The sequence below is a fragment of the Myotis brandtii genome, unplaced genomic scaffold (genome assembly GCF_000412655.1).
Source record: "Myotis brandtii unplaced genomic scaffold, ASM41265v1 scaffold244, whole genome shotgun sequence".
Classification (NCBI taxonomy): Eukaryota; Metazoa; Chordata; class Mammalia; order Chiroptera; family Vespertilionidae; genus Myotis; species Myotis brandtii.
The window spans coordinates 398,305-423,804 of NW_005359225.1; the positions used below are offsets into that span (position 1 = coordinate 398,305).

General features: G+C 42.4%; 1 long non-coding RNA gene across 2 annotated transcripts; it reads left to right on the forward strand.

Moving 5' to 3' along the window:
- Positions 1-25,284, forward strand: LOC102256589. 2 transcript variants are annotated; one of them, XR_313634.2, is made up of 4 exons: positions 1-24; positions 14,055-14,283; positions 22,877-22,979; positions 25,166-25,284. It is a non-coding gene; the product is annotated as an uncharacterized LOC102256589 (long non-coding RNA). The 2 variants fall into 2 exon arrangements; XR_001362271.1 differs by lacking the exon at positions 1-24 and adding an exon at positions 13,730-13,917.
- The last annotated feature ends 216 nt before the right edge of the window (positions 25,285-25,500 follow it).

A 25,500-nucleotide genomic window follows, 5' to 3' on the forward strand; every position in this document is an offset into this window, starting at 1 on the left:
AGGTGCGCCCTCGGGCGTGGGAAGGTGAGCGACCGCTGTTTTGACAGTTGCTTTGAAGCTAGGAAACTGAGGGTTTTACTACCCGCTCCTAAAACTGTAAAACCGTCAAGCTGGAAAGACACCTAAAGATCGTCTTCTTGACCAACCACCTCGTTTTTTATTAATGGGGCGACTGAGCAGACGGGAGGTGACGGAAGTGCAGGGCAGCGGGTGTGTGGGGGTGGTTATGCGGGAGTGGACTTCGGGGAACAGCGAACCAGGGTTTGACCTGTGAAGAAGGGCATGCAACTTGATTGTCTCGTTGATAATCGTTAGTTTTCTTCTCCTGCCTCACAGCGTTGGGGTCATGGGCCCCACCTCATGCACTGGTTTGCAGCACAGAGCCCAGCACACAGGAAGTGTCCAATTAGTGCGAGCCTGGAGGTGAAAGAGCAGGTCTGATGGTGCCCAAGTCTAGTTTCAGTTTTGCAAGATGAAGGGAGTTCTGGAGATGAATGGGTTGATGGTTGCACAATAATGTGAATGTGTTACAGGTGCAAAGTTCGTGCACCCGATGCTTCCAAAGAAAGGCCAGTATTCCAACCATTGGCTGCACATTAGACTCACCTGGGAATCTTTTTTTAAATCCTGATTTCTGGGCCTCATCCTCCGGAAATTCTGTTCCTTTGTTATGGGGTGGGGCCACAACATTAGTAACAAAGAAACAGAATATCCGGAGGATAAGGCCCAGAAATCAGGATTTTAAAAAGATTCCCAGGTGATTCTAATGTGCAGCCAAGGTTGAGAACCACTGGTTTAGAGTAAAGAAAGGTTAATTGAGAAGAAATAATCTTCAAACCCATGTTAAGAGGGCCCACAATTCAGACTGTCTTCTCTGACAAGGGAAGGGAGGAGGGTCGAGGCAAGAGGTGGGTTTCCTCCCATCCCTCCCCTCCCCAGAGAGCTACAGAGCTAGGCGCTGAAAAGGACTCCAAGGAGGAGCTGGGCAGCTCTAAATCCCTTTGATCCTGGTCTGTGGTTGAGCCCCTCTGACCTGAGTCCTTGTGGAGACTCCCGTAAATCTTTGATTAACAGTCACTATTTCCCCACCCCTTCCAGAAAGGCCCCTGGGCAAGGGGCTGCTGGGGCAGAAACTCAAGCCTCAAGCAGAATTCCTTTGGTTAATTAGCATATTTGAGGCAGGTGCTATTAATCCAGAGGCTCTGAGAAGAATACATTGTAGAATTAAGACAGAGAGAGAGCATTTCACTCTGTTACAAATGTACTTAACACCACTAAACTGTACACTTAAAAATGGTTAAGATGGTAGCTTTTATGTTATGTGTATTTTACTACAATTTTAAATGTGTTTTTTAAGGGATGAGCTAGCATGGATAAACCTTAAATGTATATTGCTAAGTGAAAAATCTGAAAGACTACAAACTATGTGATTCTATTTATAGGATGTTCTAGAAAAGGGAACTATAGAGGCAGAAAATAGATTAGTAGGGAGTCCAAGGGAGAGAAGGGTTGAAAAGATTAAGCATCGAGGGTACTTTATGGTGGTAAAACTATTTTGCCTAATACTGTAAGGGTGGATATGTGACACTATGCATTTGTCCAAACCCATAGAACCTTAATGTAGGCAAATTTTAAACCATTTAGGAGAATCCCAAAATGGAATAAAGACTGGAACAAAATAATACACATTATAAATGTGTGAACCAACCTCATGGAAGGGGGTGGAAGAAAAGATGCTGATCTATAACTTGGAAATGAGTGGAATCTGTAAAACTAGATGCAGAAGGAACTGTACACCTGTTTCTAGTTGAAAACTTGTATATCCACAGGGGAAAAGGCTGGAATGATCCAGGTGGTAATGAACTAGAGCTGGAGATGTCACTATGACCTCATGTTTAGCTTAATATGGATACAGGCAGTTACATACAGAAATATTTATAGATGTTTGTGTGTGTCCTATAGTTTATACACATACAGCGTTTCCTTACTCTGATACCTGACAGGGCTTAGGAGGTAGGATACCCTGGTAGCAATGAGCACACCTAGTGCCCAGATCTTGGTTTCTTTTCTTTTTTTAAAAAAAAATATATATTTTATTGATTTTTTTACAGAGAGGAAGGGAGGAGAGATAGAGAGTTAGAAACATCGATAAGAGAGAAACATCAGTTCAGCTGCCTCCTGCACATTCCCTACTGGGGATGTGCCCGCAACCAAGGTACATGCCCTTGACTGGAATCGAACCAGGGGCCCTTCACTCCGCAGGCTGACGCTCTATCTACTGAGCCAAACCAGTCAGGGCTATTTTATTTATTTTTTAATTATTTTATTTTTTAAGGTTCAAATAGGTATGTTAATTTTTTTATGTATTATTAGAGGCCTGGCCCCCTTTCACAGTCGCCTAAGACCATCCTGCTTATCAGATATTTACATTACGATTCATAACAGTAGCAACATTACAGTTATGAAGTAGCAACAAAAATAATTTCATGGTTGGGTCACAACATGAGGAACTGTATTTAAAGGGCCAGAAGGTTGAGAACCACTGGGTTAGGGCATTTCTTTCTTTTTTTTTTATAAGCAAGAGTTTATTTAGAAAGTCACAGAGGTAGAAAACACAAGTTGCAGAGGCTAAAGAAGGGCCCTTGGAGCTTAGGAGAAAGAAAAGCAAAGAAAACTCTCCTGGGGGAAGGTGAGGGCAGACACAGGGCGGGGCATGCTTCAGAGAGAGAGAGAGAGAGAGAGAGAGAGAGAGAGAGAGAGAGAGGTGTTGAGTCCTTTGTCTTGAGGGGTTTTATCTCCAGATCTTGGTTATACCATTCTTAGATAAAAGGAGCCGGGAATGACTGTTTCAATAACTAGGACAGGAAATATGCAAGATAAGCCTGGAGCATCTGGTAGTGCTAGGAAGTCATAAAAAGGAAAACTTAGAAGATGTGGGTATGTCAAAGGGACACAGGAGCCAACTGAAAGAGCTGGCCAAAGCTGGACAATTTGAGGAACAAAATAAAGTGGTATTGGATTATAACTCAAAGTATAGATTAAAAATCCATGAAGCGTACTGACATAGGTAAATAATAGAATGAATACATAAATAAATGGGAGAGAGTATAAACATGTCCATGCAGGAGAATTTTAAATAATTTACGTGGATACGCTGTTTTCAAAGAGGCTGAGCATAGCTCCTCGCTTGTTAAGTGTAGTTTCTGCATATTGACTCCTTTCAGAGAGAACAGTGTGGAAAGAGTAACTTTGTCGTGGAGAAACCTGGCAAACATGACCTCACCCAGGTGATCAAGGTTAACATTGAAGTATGGTAGCAACCATCTCAGGTAGAAACTATAGTTTAACTTTAACCCTGCTGTTTGGTTTCTGTACTTATTTGTTTGCTAAAATAATAGAAAAGTTATTTTGATCTTCTGAATTATATAAATTATCCCATTCGATTAAATACCCTATTGATTGTAATGTGAATATCCCATGGGTTGTGGTCATACTGGTCTTAGAAAGCACATTTTCCTTTACCTGGGGAGGACAGCACGATTATCCCAAGGTCAGAGGGCTCCAGTTAACGTGTCCCTGTTGACTCAGTGTTCCGGAGACCCAAAAACTGTAATTTAGATCAAACCAGGTTCCTCATTCCAGACCCGAGGGCTCTAGGTAGATAATGTGTTTCTGCCAATTCAGTGATCCGGAGACCCAAAACTATAATTTAGATAACATGCTGCTTCTGCTTCTGTAAACTGCTTTTTGCAAACCAGGTTCCTCATTCCAAACCTTGGGATGTAATCAATACCTTTGTGATCTTTGCCTATATAAGTCTGGTGTTGGGGCTGGGGCGGGCACTATGAGATTTGGGAGAGCCGAAATGCCCCCTCAGAGTCCCGGATTTGCAATAAATATGACTCCTTAATTCGACTTCTTGAGGCGTCCTTCTGTGGTTCTCGGGGTACATTACAACAACATCAACAGTGATATCATGTTGGGAGTATGTGTCCTTGATATAATGTAGTGAATGCACTTTACTTCTGTGGCCTTCCTTCCCAAAACACATAACCCCAGTCTGATTATAAGAAAAACATCAGACAAATACCAGTTGAGGGACATTCTGTACTAGTAAAATACCTGACCAGTACTCCTTGAAATTGTCATGGTCATAAAAAATAAGGGAAGTCTGGCCCTGGCTGGTGTGGCTTGTTAGGTTAGGTGGCTCAGGAGGCGGCGTAGAAAATAAAGAGAGTCCAGTGAATCAGAAAAAGAAAGAAAAGGAAAAGGTTTATTGCGTCCCCAGGAGACCCACGTACCCCAAAGACAGGGCACGTGGATTCACGCCAACAGGGAGGGGGGCGCTTTTTTTTATACTGCGGTTGGGTGAGGGGCGGGGACATGAGCTGAGGTATTCAGCTGAGGAAGTTTCCCAGCAGGGGTATTCAGGAAGGAGTCAGTATCTGTGAGGGGGCTCGTGTTGATTCAGGGAGAAGCCAGTATCTGTGTCTGGCATGCTGATCTGTTAGAAATGCCAGGGAGAGTCCATTATCTCGTCACACGTCTGCATGTATCCGATCCTGGGCTCTCTCCGACCTAACATGGCTCAGTTGGTTGGAGTGTTGACCCATAAACCAAAAGGTCGCAGGTTCGATTTCCTGTCAAGGCACATATCCAGGTTGTGTGTTCAATCCCTGGTTAGGGTGAATACAGGAGGCAACCGGTTGATGTTTCTCACTTCTAGGTCTGTCTGTCTGTCTGTCTGTCTGTCTCTCTCTCTCTCCCCCTCCTCCCCCAACCACCCTTTCACTCTCCCTTTCTTTCTCTCAAATTATATCCCTATCTATCTATCTATCTATCTATCTATCTATCTATCTGAAGTCTGAGAAACTGGCATAGCCAAGGGGAGCCTAAGGAGATATGATGACTAAATGTAATGTAATGTAGTATCTTGGATGGAATCCTGGGACAGCTAAAGGACATTAGGTAAAAATTAAGGAAATCTGAAAAAAATATGGACTTTAGTTAATATTAACATTGATTCGTTAATTATAACAAGCGTTCCATACTAATGTAAGATGCTAATAATATAAGGGAAATAAAAATAAGGGAAAACTGGATCTGAGATATATAAGAACTCTTGGTACTACATGCAATTTTTCTGTAAACCTGTAACTTTTGTGTGTTTTTTTATCTATAAGTATTTTAAATTTAAAACGTTTATTAAAATAATAAAATAATATCACACAAAATAAGTTACTCTTAATTTTTTTTTTAAATCCTCACCCGAGGATATTTTCCATTGTGTTTTTTGTTTTTTGTTTTTTTTTTAGAGAGCAGAAGAGAGAGGGAAAGACAGAGAGAAATATCGATGTGAGGGAAACACATCGATTGGTTGCCTTTGTCACGTGCCCTGACCAGGGCGCTTGACTGGAATCAAACCCTTAGGTCTGCAGGCTGATGCTCTATCCACTGAGGAAAACCGGCTAGAGCGCTCTTAACTTTTTTTAGTAGAATTTGGAGCACCACATAGTTTCAGCAGAACCTGAGATGGCACTGGTGATTTTGACAATGACAAGAGGTGGTGAAGACCACAGCACGGTCTAGGACAGGGGTGGGCAAACTTTTTGACTCGAGGGCCACAATGGGTTCTTAAACTGGACCGGAGGGCCGGAACAAAAGCATGGATGGAGTGTTTGTGTGAACTAATATAAATTCAAAGTAAACATCATTACATAAAAGGGTACGGTCTTTTTTTTTTTTAGTTTTATTCATTTCAAACGGGCCGGATTCGGCCCGCGGGCCGTAGTTTGCCCACGGCTGGTCTAGGAAGAAAAGGCCTCTGCATAGGACATTAGTAGCTGGGGGCAGGCACCTGTGGACACCTGCAGAGTGCTGTGGGCAGGGCCTGCGGCCTGTCTGCTCTGTAAGCCTCAACAGAAGCAGAGATCTCTCCTGAGAGCCAGAGCTAGAGCAGGCTGGAAGGAAACAGTAATGAAGACAGCTGCTCTCACGTGCACTTGGGGCTTTACAAAACGATTTGGGAGAAAATAGGAAATTTGTCTTTCCTGCGGAATGAATGGAAGCAGAGCCAATGAATGACTGTCTTGTGACTATTGTTGCAGTCCTTTATTTCCTGTGAAGGATGCTGTTGCCTGAAAAGTGAGAGCTACCAAGTAAGGGGACTCATTGTCAAGATATCTATACATCTCTTTAAAACCTGATAAATATAAAATGTAAATATAAAATCTATATAATATGCCCCACCCAATCAATTTAATGGCCTGAGTCAGAGTATTTTTTAAAGGTTAAAACAAAGTACGCAGTTGCAGAAATCCTTTTAATATACCTAACCTATTAGAAATACAAACCTCAACCAACTGGTTTTTCAACTCCCTTTGTCACTAATGATGGGACTGGTGGTTTGAACATATGCCTAAATGTCTAGCTTTGAATTTAACTGGACAAACCTGATTCTTGCCAGGATTATCAACTCTTTGAATTCTAGTTATGGGAGCCACCTCCTTCTGAATTTCACTCCACCTAGCTTCCTATTCTCTGTTCCCCTTCTGATGTGCAACTAGCTATTTCATCTTTGCTCAACTTCTCTTATAGTGTGTATTATTATGACTGGCTCTTCTATGTTGAATGTGGTATTTGTGTTTTTGCAGTAGGATTAATTCTTCCCTTACCTCTAGACGAGAATCTGTCAAGACATACCCTAACCCTAGAACAAGGCTTGTTCAATGATGATCATGGATAGAATGACTAAATACAAGGCCCTTATCACTGTGGAGTCTTCATTCATTCAACAAATACTCGCTGAGAATCAGTTAGGTGCCAGCCAGTGTGCTGGGCAATGTGACACAGCAATGACTGAGTGCTATCCCTTTGCTCTTGGTGCTTAAGCTATTGAGAAAGACAGGATAATATTAAACAATGATTATGTGTTATGCATATTATGCTGTCATCCCTAAAACTATGTTTTTTAATATTTATTTTTTGGGGGTAGTCACAGACCTCTTGAATTTGATCAATGTCATGGACCCTTGCCTCAGAAAACATACATACCCCCAAAAACTTGCCAATAATTTCAAGCCCTTCCATGAACTCTGGGTTTAGTATTTCTATCCTAGATAGGGTAACACCCAAATCAGATGAAACCTGAAAAAGCAGAAATTCTAAGATCTAGGGAGGGGGAGGTAGACAAGTGCTGAGGAATGGCAGCAGTAAGAATGGGAAATAAGTTCCCATAGCTTTATCTCACGTGTGTTATCACCAGCTAACACGCACAATAATTAATGTTTCCAGGAACAATCCACTACTGAGGACCCAATGCCCACAAGCGAACTTTGCCCTCCCCCAAGAGAACACCAAGAAGCTACCAACTCACTCACCTTTGCTCTAGTGCGGTACCAACACGATGAGTGGGAGGAGGTGCTATAAATGAACACTGAGCAGGGGAAGGGGCAGAAGGTTACTGGGGTTTTGTGTTGGTGCTGTTTTATATAGTGTGGAATGTCAGGAAGCCTTCTCTGATCAGGTGATATTCGGGCGGAAATCTGTAGAAGTCGGGAAGCGAACTGTACGGATATTTGGGAGAGCATTTCAGGCCGAGGGAGCCTTGAAAGGGAGGAGGCCCGGGGCTGAGCAGAGTGAGTAAGGTGGGTGGGGGATGAGGTCAGAAGAGGGAGTGGAGGCTTGTGTGGCAGGCCTCCCAGGCTCAGGGGTAAGGGCTAAGCAGACTGTGAGGGCACCAGACCATGACAGGATCATAGAAAGCTGTCAGGGAAGCCCAGGGAGGTGTTTGGCATTGTTATAGCCACTACTGCACACATTCTGCAGTGGAGGGGTGGTTAGCCATAACTGGATAACGTGGCGAGACTTCCCAAGCCTTACCTTGCCAAGGTAAGGGTTCAGGGGGGTGGGGATAGGATGGAGCCAGGAAACTGAAAATCAATGGGGAAAATAACGAGGGAAGTGAATAGAAAACAAGAGGAGGATAGCTCAAGTGGGAAGAGCTTAAAAAGGGCGAAGGATCAGGAAAGGGGGAGGAAGGAACTGTTTGTTAAGTGGCCACTCTTTGCCCAGACGCTTACATATACGTTTTAATTTGGTTTTAAAGTCATACTAAGAGATGGGTGTTATGCTCCCCATTTTACAGATAAAATAACTTGACAAGCTAGTAACTAGGAGGAGAAGGCAGCTTCATTATTTTGTCTTCAGTTCTTACCTGCTTTCTTATGTTGATGAATTGATTTATTCATAATACTACATATGGGGAAACAAAATGATGTTCCAGATAGGAAGACAACAGAAGGATGACGAGGTGGCAGGCTAGTAAGAAATTTTGAATTCTGGGCTCTCCTCCCGGTTGGATTACACACCTGGCCTTCCAAAAGCGGCCACAAGATGGCAGCAGCATCTCACCCGTTTGTCGGGCGCGGGGGACACATGCTCCATGGCCAACTGTTGCAGTACAAAAATATTGAATAAGAAGTACTGTGTCTGTTATGGTACATATTTAGAAACAGACCCATCTTAACCAGAAACTCTGTCAAGAGCCAGAGTGAAGGCCCCTAAATTCACAGAAATACACCTACACACGTGCATGAGGAGCTTGACATTTGCCTCCAAATAAACAGAATTAAACAACAACAACACCGTTTCCAATGCTGGGCAGGAGTTATGTGAAACGGCAGAAAGTAGTGGTCAAATTTCCATTTGGGACGTCAGAGAGATCTGTGTTAAACTCCCAGCTATGAAACTTAGCTGCATGGTATTAGGCAAATGAAAATCTTTCTAAGCTCATTTATTCATCATTTATTCAACCCCTTAGGTTTATTGTAATATCAAGTAGCACACAAAGAGCTCATAGTGAAGTGACTGACACTTACCAATCAATAGATAGTAGCCAAGTTGATAGCAAAAAAAACAACAACAACAACAACAAAAACCCCAAAACCCCACAAAAACACAAAACCCAAATAACACAATTAAAAGATGGGGAAGGGACTTGAAAAGACATTTCTCCAAAGAGGATTTACTTGGGCCACCAGATGTATGAAAAGATGCTCAACATCAGAAGATCAACAGGGAAATGCAAATCAAAAACCACAAGAGATATCAGCTCATACCTGTTAAGATGACTATTATAAAAACAAGCAGAAGATAAGTGTTAGTGAGGATGTGGAGAAATTGGAACCCTTGTACGTTATTGGTAATAATGTAAAATGATTCAGCTGCTATGGAAAATAGTATGGAGTTTCTTCAACAAATTAAAAATAGAACTATCATATGATCCAGCAATTCCACTGCTGGGTATGTATTCAAAAGTATAGAAAACAAGATCTTGAAGAGCTATTTACATTCCCGTGTTCATTGCAGCATTATTAGCAATAGACCAGACATGGAAACTACATTTAGTTTCCATACCTAAATGTCCATCAATGGGTAGATAAAGAAAAATGTGGTGCTCTAGTTGGTTTGGCTCAGGGGATAGAGCGTCGGCCTTGCAGACTGAAGGGTCTCAGGTTTGAGTCCGGTTGTGGGCACATGCCCGGGGTTGTGGGCTCGATCCCCAGTAGGGGGCAAGCGGGAGGCAGCCGATCAATGATTCTCTCTCATCATTGATGTTTCTATCTCTCTCTCCCTCTCCCTTCCTCTCTGAAATAAATAAAAATACATATTTTTTAAAAAAGAAACATGTGGTATAGATACAGTAGAATATTATTCAGCCTTAAAATGGAAGGAAATCCTACCATTTGTGATAACATGGATGAACCTGGAAGACATTACACTAAGTGAATAGGTGAGTAATAGAAGGACAACTACTGTATGATTCCCCTTATATGAGGTATCTAAAATAGTCAAACTTGTCCTAGCTGGTTGGCTCAGTGGATAGAGCATTGGCCTGCGGACCAAAGGGTCCTGGGTTCGATCCTGGTCAAGGGCACGTGCCTTGGTTGTAGGCTCCTTCCTGGTCAAGACGTGCCTTGGTTGTAGGCTCCTTGGGCCCTGGCCCTGGTTGGAGGCAACCAATCGATGTGTTTCTCTCACATTGATGTGTTTCTCTCTGTCTTTCCCTCTCTCTTCCACTCCCTAAAAATCGATGGAAAAATATCGGATGGGGATTAAAAAGTAAATAAATAAAATAGTCAAACTCACAGAAGCAGAGAATAGAATGGTGGTTGCCAGGAGCCAGGAGGAGGGGGAAATGAGTTGTTGTTCAGTGGGTACAAAGTTTCAGTTATGCTAGATGAATAAATTCTAAAGATCTAGTATAAAAACAGTGCCTATAATTAACAGCAAAGTATCGTGTTGTTGTTTTGTTTCTGTTTTAAGTCTGCTGTCTGGAGTCCCAGCCTGAGAAGTTCTGCTTTAGTTGTCTGGGGTGCAGCATGGTCTTGAGAATTTTAAAAACTCTCTAGATGATTCCAATATGCAGCCAGGGTAGAGAAATACGTCTCCGGACCAGCTTCCTCACTGTACAGACGGCAAAGAGAGGCCCAGAGAAAGTGGAAGTGACTTGTCTGGTAAAATGAGATAAGTAACCCAAACCGAGGGCTCCTGACTCCTCGTCCTGGGTTCTGTCTAGCACAGGACACTGCCTCAGGCTCACTTTCTGTGCTTCCACACGAACATTCTGCCCCAGTCAAATCGTCTCCTGTCATACTCCCTGAACACCCCAGGGTCACTCCTGTGTCAAATCCACAGCAATGCAAGCTGCCATTGGAGCGCTTATCATGTGCCAAACACCGAGCAAGTCAATGTGTTATCTCTAACCCATGCAAGCTCCCGAGGAAGGCGTGAGCATTCCCATTGCAAGAGGGGGAAGCTGATGTTCAGAGACTTTAAGGGGCCAGCTGACTTCACAGCCAGCGAGGAGAAGCCAGAATCTGACGCAGGTCTGTTGGACTCCAGAGCCCAGGCTCTTCCGCTACACTCACTGCCATCTGCTCCTACCCCACCTCACCTTCTGGATTATTTCTTCAAGAGCCAGCGCTAGTTTCACTCCCTTCCCAAAAGCCCTTCCACCTATACCACGGGGATCTTTTTTATCTACTCTACATTCCTGGCACTAATCACCCACATTAGCCGTTTGGCCAGGTCTACCTCCTGTGGTAATTTATCTTGTCGTGTATATGACCCGTTTCCTTCTCCATGAGTCTGGGGAGGAGGGGGACCTTCCTCTGACTGTGTTTCTGTCCTGGTTCTGTAGCTGTTTCGAGACATGGCGATACCGCAAGATCATAACACCTCGTCTCCTGTGAGACTCCTCCCCTGGGAATATCTGGAGAGGGGAACGCCTGTCAGCCCAGGAAAAGTTGAACATGTGAGCTGGGAAGGATGGCGCCTTCTCCGGGCTGAGCTGTGTGGTGATATTGACAAGCAGGCCTGTGGGTGTCAGTAGAAAGCCTAGTTTTGAGAGTGTGAGAGTCTCCGATGAAATAAAATCTCAGGCAGGAAAGAGTTTTTGCATCTTAGCCATCAGCCTGAATCTAGAATAACCTCCCCAGCATAACGACGACCATGGCAACGTTCCTCCCAGCCCAGAGCCTGGCGGTGCGGAGCCCCAGCTGCTGAGGTGGCAGCTTGCCTGTTTGCGCAGCTTTGTCAGAAGGCTGTTCCTGACTGAATGTGAGACCCGCCTCCTTGCAGCTTCCACCTCTTCTACAAGAAAAGCAAGTGGAAACAGTCCATGATCTACATCTGAGCCTAGGCATGTGAGGGGCCTATCCCTCCGAGTCAGGCGTTCCACACAAGATTGACTATTCTAGGATGTTGCTGACACCAGTGGGGGCCCCACTGCTCTGGGCTGCCCTCCCTCCTGGCCTAAACATTGTCCACCCTCAGCGCATCAGGGACAGAAAGAAGCGAGCAACACACCTTTGGCAGAGCGCAGTCCTCTCAGACCCAGAGAGCGACTCTTCCCAGCAGGGTCCCAAGACGTGGCGTGTGTGTGTGTGTGTGTGTGTGTGTGTGTGTGTGTGTGTGTGTGTCTTCCTCAGCGAAGCCTCCTTTTCACTTCTGTTCTTCCCAAGGGCTCCTCCCCAGTAACCTGTTCCTTACTTGGCCAACTCACTCTCTCTGCTTAAAAAATATAGAGGGATTACCACTGTACTTCCTGGTACCAGTTGTAGTCTTTAGAAACACATAGAACAAACCCAATGTCTCTTCTGCTAGGGATCTAAAGACAGACCCACCCATCCATCCATCCATCCATCCATCCATCCATCCATCCATCATATCTTTATTGGGAGCCCACTGTGTGCCAGGCACTGAGTCCTCGTAGGCAGTCTCCTGCTAGGTAGGTCCACTTTTTTTTTTTAATCTTCACCTGAGGATATACTTTTACTAATTTTAGAGAGGGGAAGAGAGAGAGAGAGAGGGAGAGAGAGAGAGAGAGAGAGAGAGAGAGAGAGAGAAACATTGATGTGTGAGAGAAACATCAATTGGTTGCCTCCCTCAGGTGCCCCAACCAGGGATGGAACCGAAACCTGGGGAGTGCCCTGACTGGAACTGAACCGCAACCTTTTGGTGGACAGGACGATGGTCCATCCAACTGAGCCACCTGGCCAGGGTGGGAGGTTCACTTTTACGTGGTGGGTTTCTGAGAAGGGAATGGAGGGATAAGGGAACTTGCATTTACTGAACACGAGTTGCCTATCAGGCAGGGTTAGGTGCTAGTTTTACGTGCCTTCTGTTGTTTAAGCCTCACACTGTCTAGTGAGGTGGATTCTCTATGTCTCTATTTTTAAAGGAGGGAGCTGAGGCTTAGAGAACTTATGTAATTTGACCAAAGACTCCACAGCCAGTAAGTGGTGGAGCTGGAGTCCAGACACAGAGCTCCCCAAATTCGAACCACCAGGCTGTGGGCCTCACATGGGAATCCCTAGAAGAGCTGAAGGGATAGCATGGTCCCTTCAAGTCATGTATCTGAAATAAATGCTACTTAAGTTTTCTTTTCAGACTTTCAAACCAAAACCCCTCATTTTCTCTCTCTCTCTAAAAAAGTTTACAAGTGATTGCTGTGCTGTTTCCTGTAGAAGTCGAATTTCCTGCCAGTGCTTCTCCATTATAAACTGAAACACATGCCAAGGCATAGGAAAATCAATAGCAGTGATTTGGGGATTCATCCGTTTGTTTTTCTTTTAGAATTAGTTCTTAGATTACATTTATTTTAATTGATAAATTGCTGTGATAATATAAAAGAACAATTTCAAGAAAATAAAAACTAACCCAAATTTCATATGCTAAAACTAATTCCATTCTAATTCATATCCATATGTGTATATTTTTTCAATTGTAAATTCTTAATAAATGTAGGCTATTATCATAATTCCAAATGTTTTATATTTTCACTCAACATTATTGAACATCATTTACCCATGTTTCTATGTATTTTTTCTAATGACCACTTTCTTTTCTTTTTTTCTTTTTTAATCCTCACCTGAGGACATTTTTCCATTGATTTTTAGGGAGAGTGGAAGAGAGAGGGAAAGACAGAGAGAAACACATCAATTGGTTGACAGTTTTGTACCTGGTCCAATTCTATCTTTCTCAAATCTAATCTCTATTCACGCTATTACAGTGACTTCCTTTTTATTCCCTTTCTCATTACATTATGTTGAAATCTCAGAAAAATGGAACACATGCTCTAAAGACACTCTTAGTTCAAATAGTTCAAGTGGAGTTTAAATAGTCTTTCTCCTCCTCAATTTACCAATTTAGTAACTGTGTCTTAGCCCAAATTCTCTAGATTACAGAGCCTGGGGTCAAAATTAAAGTGCTGATTCTTTTTTGTGGGTGGAGGCCGAGTTTAGGAAGGTAAAAGTGAAGAAAAAGGCACATCAAGCAATGCAACATGATGCATTACCATGCCAGCAAGGACTTCCAACAAACCATGATGAGAAACAGCAGGCCACTTAGCAGGTAGATTCCTTGAGCTACAGGAGTCTCTGTCGTGGCCTCAGGGGGGAATCGCAATCTTGAAACAGTCTGTGGAAGGGGAACATGAGAAAAGTGCATCTGTTTGCTTCACTTCTGTCTGCCATTTCCCCTTTGTCAAGGTTTGTGCCACTAGAAGATAACTCTCCCGTACTTCAGTGCAACTTCAGTGATGCATCACCCAGTCCGTTGACACCAGCTCCAGAAGGAAGATTCCGTGCCCTGTGTTACGGCATTTCGTCCTGAGAGGAAGAAGCGAAGCAGTGCAGGTGGGAGGATGTGCGGGCCGCGCTGGTCTGAGCTTCAGTTCTGACTCCAGGGAGCTCAGCAGAGGCGGCAGCAGTCCAGGAGGTGAGTGCCTTTGGGAGAAAGGAGGCAGTCAGAGGAGTGAGGTTGTGCACCGTCCACAGCACAATCAGATACCACCTTCATCTTTCCACTGCAGTGCGCGGTGGAGGTCCTCAATGAGAGCGCAGCAAATCTAGATTCTTCCTAATCGTTGTCTTGCTGATAGCTTTGCTCCATTGGACACTTTTTAAGAAAAGTATATATATATTGACTTCAGAGAGGAAGGAAAAGGGAGAGATAGAAACATCAATGATGAGAGAGAATCATTGATCCACGGCTTCAGCACGTCCCCTACTGGGGATCGAGCCCGTAACCTGGGCATGTGCGGCTTCAGCACGTCCTCTACTGGGGATCGAGCCTGTAACCTGGGCACGTGCCCTTGACTAGAATCAAACCCTTCAGTCTTCAGGCCGACGCTCTACCAACTGTGCCAAACCAGCTAGGGCCATTGGACACTATTGATCACTCTCTCCTTGAAACTCTATCTTCCTCTTGTTTTCCAGTTTCTGTTCCTGCTTCTCTGGCTGTGACTTCTTAGGGACTTCTTCCTTCTCCCACCTCTTAAAATGAGATATTCTTTGTGGCTTCATTTTTAGCCTTCTTGTGTTCTCACTCTCCACACTTAGCTGTCTCCTATGCACTGATAATTACCAAATCAATATCTGCAGCCCAAGTCTCTCTGCTCTAGATCCATGGAGATGATGGCTAACCTGTCTCTACCTGATAACTCAGGTGGTAAAACTTAAGAGTCCTAGAAGTGAGCTCATCTTCTATCCTCTTTCCCAACCTTCACCAAACCTGCTTTTCTTCCTGTAGCTCTATCTTATAAATGTCACCAAATCAAGAATCCAGCAGTTATTTAATTTCTTCAGATTTCATATCCAGTGAGTCACTATTGATCTTTCCTCCTAAATATCTCATTGATCCAGACCTCTTCTCTGTTTCCATGGCCACTGTTTTATTTCAGAACTGTAATCGCTTCCTACATGTTCTCTCTGCCCTTGACCTTGCCTCCTTTCAACCCATTTCTTCTGAACTGACCCTGCAATTATAACTTTAAAAGGCAGATAATCATGACCAAATAAGGTTTACTCCAAGGATATAAGAAAAGTTCAGAGTTAAAGGTACCTACTTATATAATTTATGACATCAGTGTATCAAAGGAGAAAAATAATATGATCATCTTAACAGAATGCTAAAATTTTTTTGATAAAAATCAACATAGATTTTTTTATTTAAGAAAATTTTAATGTGTTAATATTAAGGGATATTGATCTCAAACCAACAGTTAATATTATACTTAGCAATAAAGTATTGAAGAAGTATTCCATTAAAACTAATAATTTGATATTATCATTTAAAAATATATTTTTATTGATTTCAGAGACGAAGGCAGAGGGAGAGAGAGATAGAAACATCAATGATAAGAGAGAATCATTGATCGGCTGCCTCCTGCATGCCCCCTATGGGGGGTCGAGCCTGCAACCTGGGTATGTGCCCTTGACTGAAATCAAACTTGGAACCCTTCAGTCCACAAGCTGACACTCTATCCATTGAGTCAAATCAGCTAGGGCTGTCATTGTAATTATTTATCATTACTCTGGAATTGCTAATCAATGAGGGAGGTATAAATATTAGATAGGAAGAGAAAAAATGATCATTACTTGAAGATTATATGGTTGCTTGAAAAACCATCAGAAATAATAACAGAGTTCAAAAAGTTTGGCAATTATGATAGAAATATTTAAAAAACAATAGTTTCCTTATGTATGGGCAATAATTAGTTAAGAAAGATAATGGGAAAAAGAACCCATATATCAAGACAATAAAAAATAATCAAAGTACCAAGTAATAAACTTAATGATAAGTGTGCAAATCTATAAAACTTTACCATCTAAAGTAAAATTTAAGTAAAGGGAGAGATATTCTATATTACTGTACTGGAAGAGTAAATATTATAAAGATATTAATTTTTTCTCAAGCTAAGCCTATAAATTTAACAAAACCCCAATAAAAATACCAAGAACCTTTTCTTTTAGAACATGAAAGAAATCTATTTTAAAGTTTATTTGGAAAAACTTTTGCACAGGTTTTCAGGTACTCAGAATGCTCTACTATCTTTTCTTTAAGAAAGGATTGAAATACACTCCTGCTGTGCCCCCTTCCACACTTATATCCTTAATAATCCTCAACATATATCTCTATATCCTTAATAATCCTTAATATATAACATGGCACTGTCTATAATAATAATAATCTAAGTGTCCAAAAATAGGGGAAATATGCAGTCACTTCAAAAGAGGTAGAAGAAGAATATTTAGGAACAAAAACTATTTATGGAAAGATATTTAAAATAACAAAGCAGTAATGGAAATGCAGCCAGCAGGTGGAAAGAAGTTAGTTTGACAACCTGACACTAGGATTCTGATAGAGAGGGACTGTTGATTTAGCAGCAGAACTTAGAATCTCATTGTAGTTTAGAGCAAAGCAAAAGGAGTGCTCAATTGCCTGGTGCAAAAGGGGAAGGGAATTTCGAATGAGTGTTTTGGAGTTCACAGCTAGAGGAGATTGAATTTGGAGAATGAAAAGGTTAGGGAGGGAGGCTGGGAGGGAGGGATAGAAGCTGGGCAAGTGGAGAAATGGCCAATGAGAATTTTCCAGTGATAAGGATGACTAATGAACTCCTAAAAGAACTTCTCCCTAGTCTCAGTTTCAAGTTGTGCTCTGAGTTCTTCTTTGTTTTTCTTTAATATAAGCCATCCTCTTTTGCTCCCAAATCTTGCCTAGAAGTTTGCTTGTTTCGACCATATTTGGGAGAGAGAAGGGGTTGGGGAAGTATAGAAGGGACAGTTTTGTCCAGGAGGTGAAATGAGGAGTGGGGATCAAGGTAGAAAATCTGAGCTATCGGTGATCAAAAGAAATATACCCCCATTCCTTCCCTTCCTCCAAAAAAGTCCCCAGAACCCTCAGAGACACTGCAGGGACTTGAGTTTCATGCCATTTACAGGGTAGGGGTTTGAGCAGAATTCTTTGATTTATCAACAGCTGGGGAGACTCCAGAAGGTTGGAGGCCCCTGTCAAGTACACAGGGGATAGGAGTGAGGAAGCTCAGGAAAACCGTTCGGAAGGATACCCAGCCTCTGAAAGTTACTTATGATATGAAGGTTACGAACAACATTTATTTTCTTGTGCTCATCTGCATTTTAATTCTTCTAGAGCGAATCCACTTGTGTAATTGTGTAATTACTTGTGTAATTTTAGAAAGAAAAATGTACTGAGGGAATAGCTAACCCATAGGCAGAAAGCTGATTGCTGACTGCCAGGGGCTGGGGGTGGGGGGACTGGGAACTGATTCCTTATCAGGCATGGGTTTCCTTTGGGGGCAATGAAGATGTTTCAGAACTAGATAGAGGTAGTGGTTGTACAACATTGTGAATTTACTAAATGCCACTGAGTTGTTCATGTAGAAGTGATTTATTTTGCCTTGGCCGGTGGACTCAGTTGGTTTGATTCCTGGTCAGGCACATGCCCGGGTTCAGGACTTGATCTTCAGTGGGTGTGTGTGTGTGTGTGTGTGTGTGTGCAGGAGGCAGCTGATCGTGTTTCTCATCAATGTTTCTCTCTCTCTCCCTCTCCCTTTCTCTCTCTCAAAACAATAAATATATACTTTAAAAAATGATTTATTTCATGTTATGTGAATTTCACCTCAATAGAGAAAAAATTAAAAAAAATCTACCGAGGAAAAAAATATACAACATAAATTAGATTCTGTCTCTCTTCTGCTTAAAATCCTTCAGGGACACCCTAACTCTTTAGCCTGGCAGGCAAGGCTCTTCATGTCCTGGCCCTGCTGCTGCTCCACCACAGCCGCCCCTCCCTGTAAACCTTACTCTCCAGCCATACACAGCCCTGCGCAGTGCTCTCAAAGGGCCTATTCTTTCCTGCCTCCGTGCCTTTGTATGGGTTTTCTTTCCCTGGAATGCCCTTCCCCTGAGTTACTTTCCACTCATCCTTCAAAACTCAGCTAAATTTCTCCTCCTTTGAGCAGCTTTCCCTGATTGCATAGTCTGGGGGTACCTCTTTCCTGTACCCCCAAGAACCTTCTGGACATTTCTCTATTTTATCAGGAGAGGTGATTGGGAACCCTTGGAGGACAGGGCCTGGGCCTTCCCTCTCTTTAGCTTCACAACCTGGTCCAGGACAGAAGCCATAATGAATGTGAAATGAGTGAGAACAGAAATGAATGTGAAATGAATAAGATGAAAGTAACAACCTTTTCTAATGTAAAGGGGAGTTACGCAGGGCGTGAAATGGAAAATGATTCAGAGGTGTTTAACTGGCTTACCATGGCATTTATCATGGAGGAATGAATAATCTTTTATTTTTCTTCTTACTTTTTAAAAATATATGTTTTTATTGATTTCAGAGAGAGGAAGGGAGAGGGAGAGAGAGATAGACACATCAATGATGAGAAAGAATCATTGAATGGCTGCCTCCTGCACACACCCTACTGAGGATCGAGCCCAAAATGTGGGCATGTGCCCTGACTGGGAAATCGAACCTGACCTCCTGGCTCATGGGTTGATGCTCAATCACTGAGCCACAGCAGCTGGGCTCTTCTTACTTTTTATGAATTATTTAGGAGTTGAAACAAAAATAAAAATTCCCAATAACAAGTTAATAAAAATGTCAATCTAAGTAACAAAATAGTCCCAGATGGGGCTTAGAGGGTTGCAGAATACTCATAGTCTTAGGAAATAAGGCTAAAAACTCAATTACTCTTACAAAAAAAACGTATGATGGGTAATAAGCAAGATTATTTTTTGGTCCCAAAACTAAGATATATTATTCCATCTTAGGATGGTGTTGAAAACACCTGTCTTACAGGATTTTAAATGAATCTAAGTCCGTAACGAAATAATGAATCTATGCAAAAATCATCAATGGTTGCCAAAATTATTCAATGAAAGGTTGATGAGGAAATTTATAAGGTTGTATCAGGCTGGCAACCCCTGAATCTACTGTTCAACCTTAGTGTTACTAAGAGTGGGACAGCCAGCCCGGCTGGTGTGGCTCAGTGTTTGAGTGTTGACCCAAGAACCAGGAGGTCATGGTTCAATTCCTGGTTGGGCATATGCCCGGGTTGTGGGGTTGATTACCAGTGGGAGGCATGCAGGAAGCAGCAGGTCAATGATTCTCTCTCATCATTGATGTTTCTCTTTCTTTCTCCCTCTCCCATCCTCTTTGAAGTCAATTAAAAAAAATTTTTTTTTTAATTAAAAGTGGGCCAGCCAGACTTAATTGCCCCCTGATAAGATGCTGTAGCAACTACACATAACCATTTAAGTAATAGTCTTGCTAAAAGAATTGAACCTGAATTTAAGAAGTCTCGAACACCAGACTGTGAGAAATATAAAGGAAGAGAAGCATGTTAAATTATACCATAAGGACAGAAGAAATCAAGTCAAGAAGATGGAAAAATTCTTTAAGACAAGTGATTCATTTCTTTAATAAATAAATCTTATGAAGAAAAAGGGAGATGGAAATTATAGATTGAAGGAGAAAGAAATTTAAGAGATACATTTGAATAAAAAGATTTTTTGAGGCAATCTGGGAAAATTTACATGGATTGAATATTAATAATATTAAGGAATTATTAACTTTATTATGTGTGATAATGGTATTTATCAGACTATATGTTTTTAAAAGTTCTTATTTTCAGAGATTGAAATATTTATGATGAAATGATGTCTTGAATTTGCTTATTGCCCTACCTGGTTTGGCTCATTGGATAGAGCATTGGCCTGTGGACTGAAGGGCACATGCCCGGGTTGTGGGCTTGACCCCCAATAGGGGGTGTGCAGGAGGCAGCCAATCATTGATGTTTCTATCTCTTTCTCCCTCTCCCTTCCACTCTGAAATCAATAAAAATATTTTTAAAAAATGCTTATTAAAAAGTGTGTGTTGGAGGTAGATGAAACAATGGTATAGAATATTAAAAATAGTTGACTCTGGATGATAATGGACACATGGATTCATTATACGATGCCTTCCCCTTTTCTGTATGTTTGAAATTTCCATAATAAAAAGTTTTCTGACTCCATTTCGCTTCAGCCTGCCCAGTTCCCATAATGTGTGGATTAGCAAATTTTCCTTAGTTCTGCACATCGATATGCTAATCACTAAAGGAATCAAACCTGTAGCCTAGGAATTACTGAAACAACCTCCTGGCTTGAAACTACCTCCCAAGGAGATAGGAAGGTATGTTTATCAAAAGATTTTTAATCCCAGCTGGCTTGGCTCAGTGGTTGAGTGTTGACCTATGAGCCAGGAGGTCACGGATCGATTCCCACTCAGAGCACATGCCTGGCTTGCAGGCTCAATCCCCAGTGTGGGATATGCAGCAGGCAACCAATCAATGATTCTCTCTCATTACTTATATTTCTATCTCTTCCTCTTCCTTCCTCTCTGAAATCAATGTATATATAAAAAAGCCTAAGTGACCATTTGACTGTTCAACTGTTCGACCATTAGCTATGATATGCACTGATCACCAGGGAGCAGACACTCAATGCACAGGCATGGAAACATGGACCAGACTGATGAATCTCAGAGGAAAGGTCAGAGGGCAGAAAGAGATTAACCAAAGATCTTATGTGCATACTAAAGGCCTGGTGCACGGATTCATGCACGGGTGGGGTCCCTTTGCCTGGCCTGCGCTCTCTTGCAATCTGGGACCCCTCAGGGGATGTTGGACTGCTGGTTTCGGCCCAATCCCTGCAGGCCAGACTGACCCCACCAGTGCACGAATCCGTGCACCAGGCCTCTAGTAAGAATATATTTTAAAAAAAGATTTTTAGGAATCCCATGACTGACACCAAGGCAAGTGGTTTGTTGACCACAAGCAAGGAGGTTTCACCATCCCCTTGGACCCTTGCTGCAGTCCAAATGTCAGAGGTCATCAATTGCCTCCTAACCTCAAACCCTTCCATATCCCTCCCTTCCCCTGGCATAAAGGAAGCCTGAATTCTGTAGTTTCTCAAGATGATTCTTTAGGATGCTAGTCTGGGATCTTCTGGGTTTTCTGGCTTTCCGAAGGAAGTCATTTTCCTTGTCCCAACTCCCTGTCACTCAGCTTATTGGCTGTTGTGTGGTGAGCAGGTCGAGCTGCCACTGGATTGCAGTGTTGCTCTCTCTCCAACCTTTTTCTTTATGAATATATACAGGCAGTGCTTCCACATGCGTATGGTGTGGGTTTCTGTTAAAACTAAAATGGGATCATCTATTGCATATTGTTCTGCAATTTACTTTTTCTACACCACAATACACGGTGTTTCTTTTTGTCGGTTCATGCGGCTCTGTACTTGCGAGTCAGTAAGCAGTGCCATGCGTATGCCTTTGCTCCCAGTTGTGAACCTTTCTGTGAGCTAGAATCCTACAGCGGAAGTGTTGGGTCAAAGGGCGCATGTCATGTACATATCTTGATAGCACTATGAAATGATCCTACTGCCCCTCCACAGGTTGTTATTTTCACATGCAGAACGCAATATTATCTACTTTCTATACATTTCTACGTTGCATGCTGAGAGACTGTCCTTTCTGTTTCAGAGAATAACTGTGTTTGATTAGCAGAGGGTAAAGCCTGCACGCTGTTTTCAGGGCTGACGGTAGCGGTGGATTGCGTAACATAAAGGCAGTCCTAGTTTTCTTTGTGAAAACCCAGTGAAGATTCTGTGCGGCGGGATCCTGAAGGGAAAAGCGGGAATAAAGCCTCCTCTCAAAGGCTGTCCCAGTGGATGGCAGCTGTGAGAAGGTGGAGGAGTGAAAAGAGGGAAAGGAAACGCCGCTTCAGTTCCCCCGGGGGGTTCAGGATCTCGCGTTCCCCTCCCGCTGTTCCAGTGACTTTTAGCGAGGACAATTCCAGAGAAGGGTGGTTTAAAAAAAAGAAATCCAAATGGAATCTGGTTCGCCCTTCCTTATGTAAGAGCACCTGTCATGGGGGCACAATAGTTCCAGGCAGAACTCCTAAGAAAGATCACTTTGTAAGCCCCCCTCTGTGGGGAGGGGGGGCGGAGCGGGGAAGGGGGGTCAACAATTGCCCTTTGTCCGTGCGGCCCTCCCATTGTCCCGCAGTAGAGTTGCTGCTGCTCCAAACCGCTGTAGTAGGTTTGGGCGAGAAGACATTATTCCATTGTGTTGTAGAAATTAGATCAATGAGGGTGATGTCATTCATGATGTGAGGCTTTCCCTCGGTCCTGGCTGTTCCAGATCCAGGAAATCACGTGCTGCCCCATTGCTGTCTATATTTCTCTAGAGCCGTAGGCAGTAGGCACATAGACAGGGACCTGGGTCAAATGAGAAGCTACTGACGTTCCAAGAATCTTGACTTATTTTTCAGGTGAAGTAAAATCAACATTTTATATATTGATTTCTGAAGCAATGCTTGTGAAAACAAGAAACAAATGCCCTGGTTGGTCTCCCTTAGACTTAGGGATAGGTTTTAATTAAGTCCAGGTTACAGCTCAATAAGATATCAAAAACATTTTATTGTATTTGACCTCTAAAACACTATTTGTCTTTTTTTTTTTTTTCTTAGCCCTGGATAAAGTCATCTGCCAATCCACAGATAGGCTAACCACAGCAAATGGCCAGTTATTGTATGTATTAACATACATGACGTCTTGATTTTTCTTTGACAGGTAACTTTAATTATTTTGACAAATATTTAATGTACTAGGTACGGTTCTAGGTGCTAAGGATAAAGCAGAACAAAACAACATAAAGCCTTAACTTTGTGGGTTTATTATATGCCATTCATTCACCCATTTATTCAACTAGCATTTACCTTCTAATCTGACTCGGGCCTTACACCACTCACTGTGCCTAAACAGGATTTTACCTCCGCCTCAGAGTCTAGCGGGAGAAATAAGACATGTCCCCTCTCCTCCCCTGCTATCCTCCACGTAGGGAGTATAGAAGAGGGGCACCTCCTTTAGCTTGAGTGGTTCAAAGAAGGTTTCTGAGAGAAGATGACAAGGAAGATGAGGGTGGAAGGATGACTGGATGAGGGCGAAAGGCAGTCCAGGTAGTGGTGAGACAGAGCATGGCTTAAGTCTGGTTCAGGGGAAGTCAGTGAATGCTGTTGAGTGAATTAATGGAACTTCCCCAGGAGAACATAAACTCCATGAGCTGTGATCTGGGAACTGCCAGTCCGTCCTGTGGTGGAGTGTGGTGTGTGGGGATGAGGGGGAGGAGCGGGGGCTGAGAAGGAGGCAGGCTCTGAGTGTGAGGTAGGCCTGGCTAAGGTGCTTTGTCCTGATGACAATTAGAAAATTTGTGGATCACGTTAAACAGCAATGTGTTAGGGTCTGATCATGTTCTATTCTTTTCTTAGTAAAAGTGTATTTTAAAAATTACACAAATGATATCTATTTTAGAGGACTTCTTAGGGACCTTTTGTAAGAGCAGTGATTTCATTATGCTACTTCTGTAACTGGTACATGGCTCATCTCTTTCTGTGTCACAGTGGAAAAACCTTTCTCCCTCACTGGACCTGACACACACAGGCTCTCAGTAAAGATTTGCTGTTGTTGAAATTCCATGGACAGCTTAGGCAAGGCTGTGATCTGGCCCAAAAGTGCCACTCTGAGAAACAAAAGTAGTGATTGAATTTTATTGAAATACATAGAATATTTAAAAGCTTAATGATTTCATGGCAGGGAGGAGGAACTCCAAAATAAATGAGCAAACTCATTGGATGCCATTGGCTGTAACTAGATAAAAATCCTTATTTTGAAGATTGTCAATTTAAGGGAATTAAGTAAGCATTATCCTGCCTTTCCAATTCAATCTACCTTTCAGGGTGACCAAATAGCATTAATTAATGAGGAAAAATTCTTTACAGATGATTAGCAACTAATAAATGGGGAAGGAATGACAATTAGATAAATCACCAGTTTGCAATCTTAATGATATAATCAAGGCAAAGATCAATAAAGGATGAAAGCATTAGATGAAAGGCTTATGGGGAAGTTTACAATGAAGAGATCTAGCTGACACCACTTGAATCTGCTGATTAATATTAACATTACTAAGCCTGAAATAGCCAGACAAATGTGTTAATGTGTTATTGAGATGCCCCCTTATGGGGAAAAAAAATCTGAATCCAATAAAGCTTTTATTTAAAAAAAAAAAAATATATATATATATATATCATTGATTTCAGAGAGAAAGGGAGAGGGTAACAGAGATAGAAACATTAATGATGAGAGAGAATCATTGATTGGCTGCCTCCTGCAAGCCCCCTACTGGGGATTGAACCCACAACCTGGGCATGTACCCTTGACCGGAATCAAACCCGGGACTCTTCAGTCCACAGTCCGATGCTCTATCCACTGAGCCAAACCAGCTAGGGCTCTAATAAAGCTTTTAGAACTAACCTCCAGTTTACATGAAATATAGGAGGTGGAGGCTCAAGTTTAAGTGATTCCACAAGGATTTAAATGGATAAATCCAGGATATGGGATATTCTATAGAACAACTGGACTAGTTTAATCACAAGTCAAAGGCATAGGGAAAGAAATAAAGGTGGGGCAAGGTGAGGAGAGACTGTTTCAGGTTTTAAGACTTAGAAAACATAATCATCAAATACAATGTGTGAACCTCATCTGGATCTTGATTCAACTGAACCAATGATAAAAAAGAGAACTAGGAAAATGGCCTAAAAATTAGATGATATTAAGGATTTGTTTCTTTTGTTAGGTGTGTTGCCAGCAGTGTGGTTTTGTGAGAAAATATAGGCACACCTCATTTGATTGCTCTTGGCTTTATTGTGCTTCACAGCTGTTGAGTTTTTTGTTGTTTTTTTTTTTTTTACAAACTGAAGGCAAGACCCTCCACCAGCAAATGGATCATGGCTCCCTTTATTGCTGTGCTCACTTTATTGCTGTACTCACTTTATTGCAGTGGTCTGGAACCAAACCCACAGCATCTCTGAGGTATGTCTGCATTCACATACTTTAGAGATGCAAAGTGAAGGATCTAGAAAAGAAATAATAAGAGGCCCTAGCCTGTTTGGCTCAGCGTTTGTCCTGTGGCCTGATGTTTCTATCTCTCCCTTCCTTTCTGAAATCAATATATATATCCTGTCTAATAAAGAGGGAATATGCTAATTGACCCTCACACCATCACAAAGATGGTGGTGCCCACAGCCAATAAGGA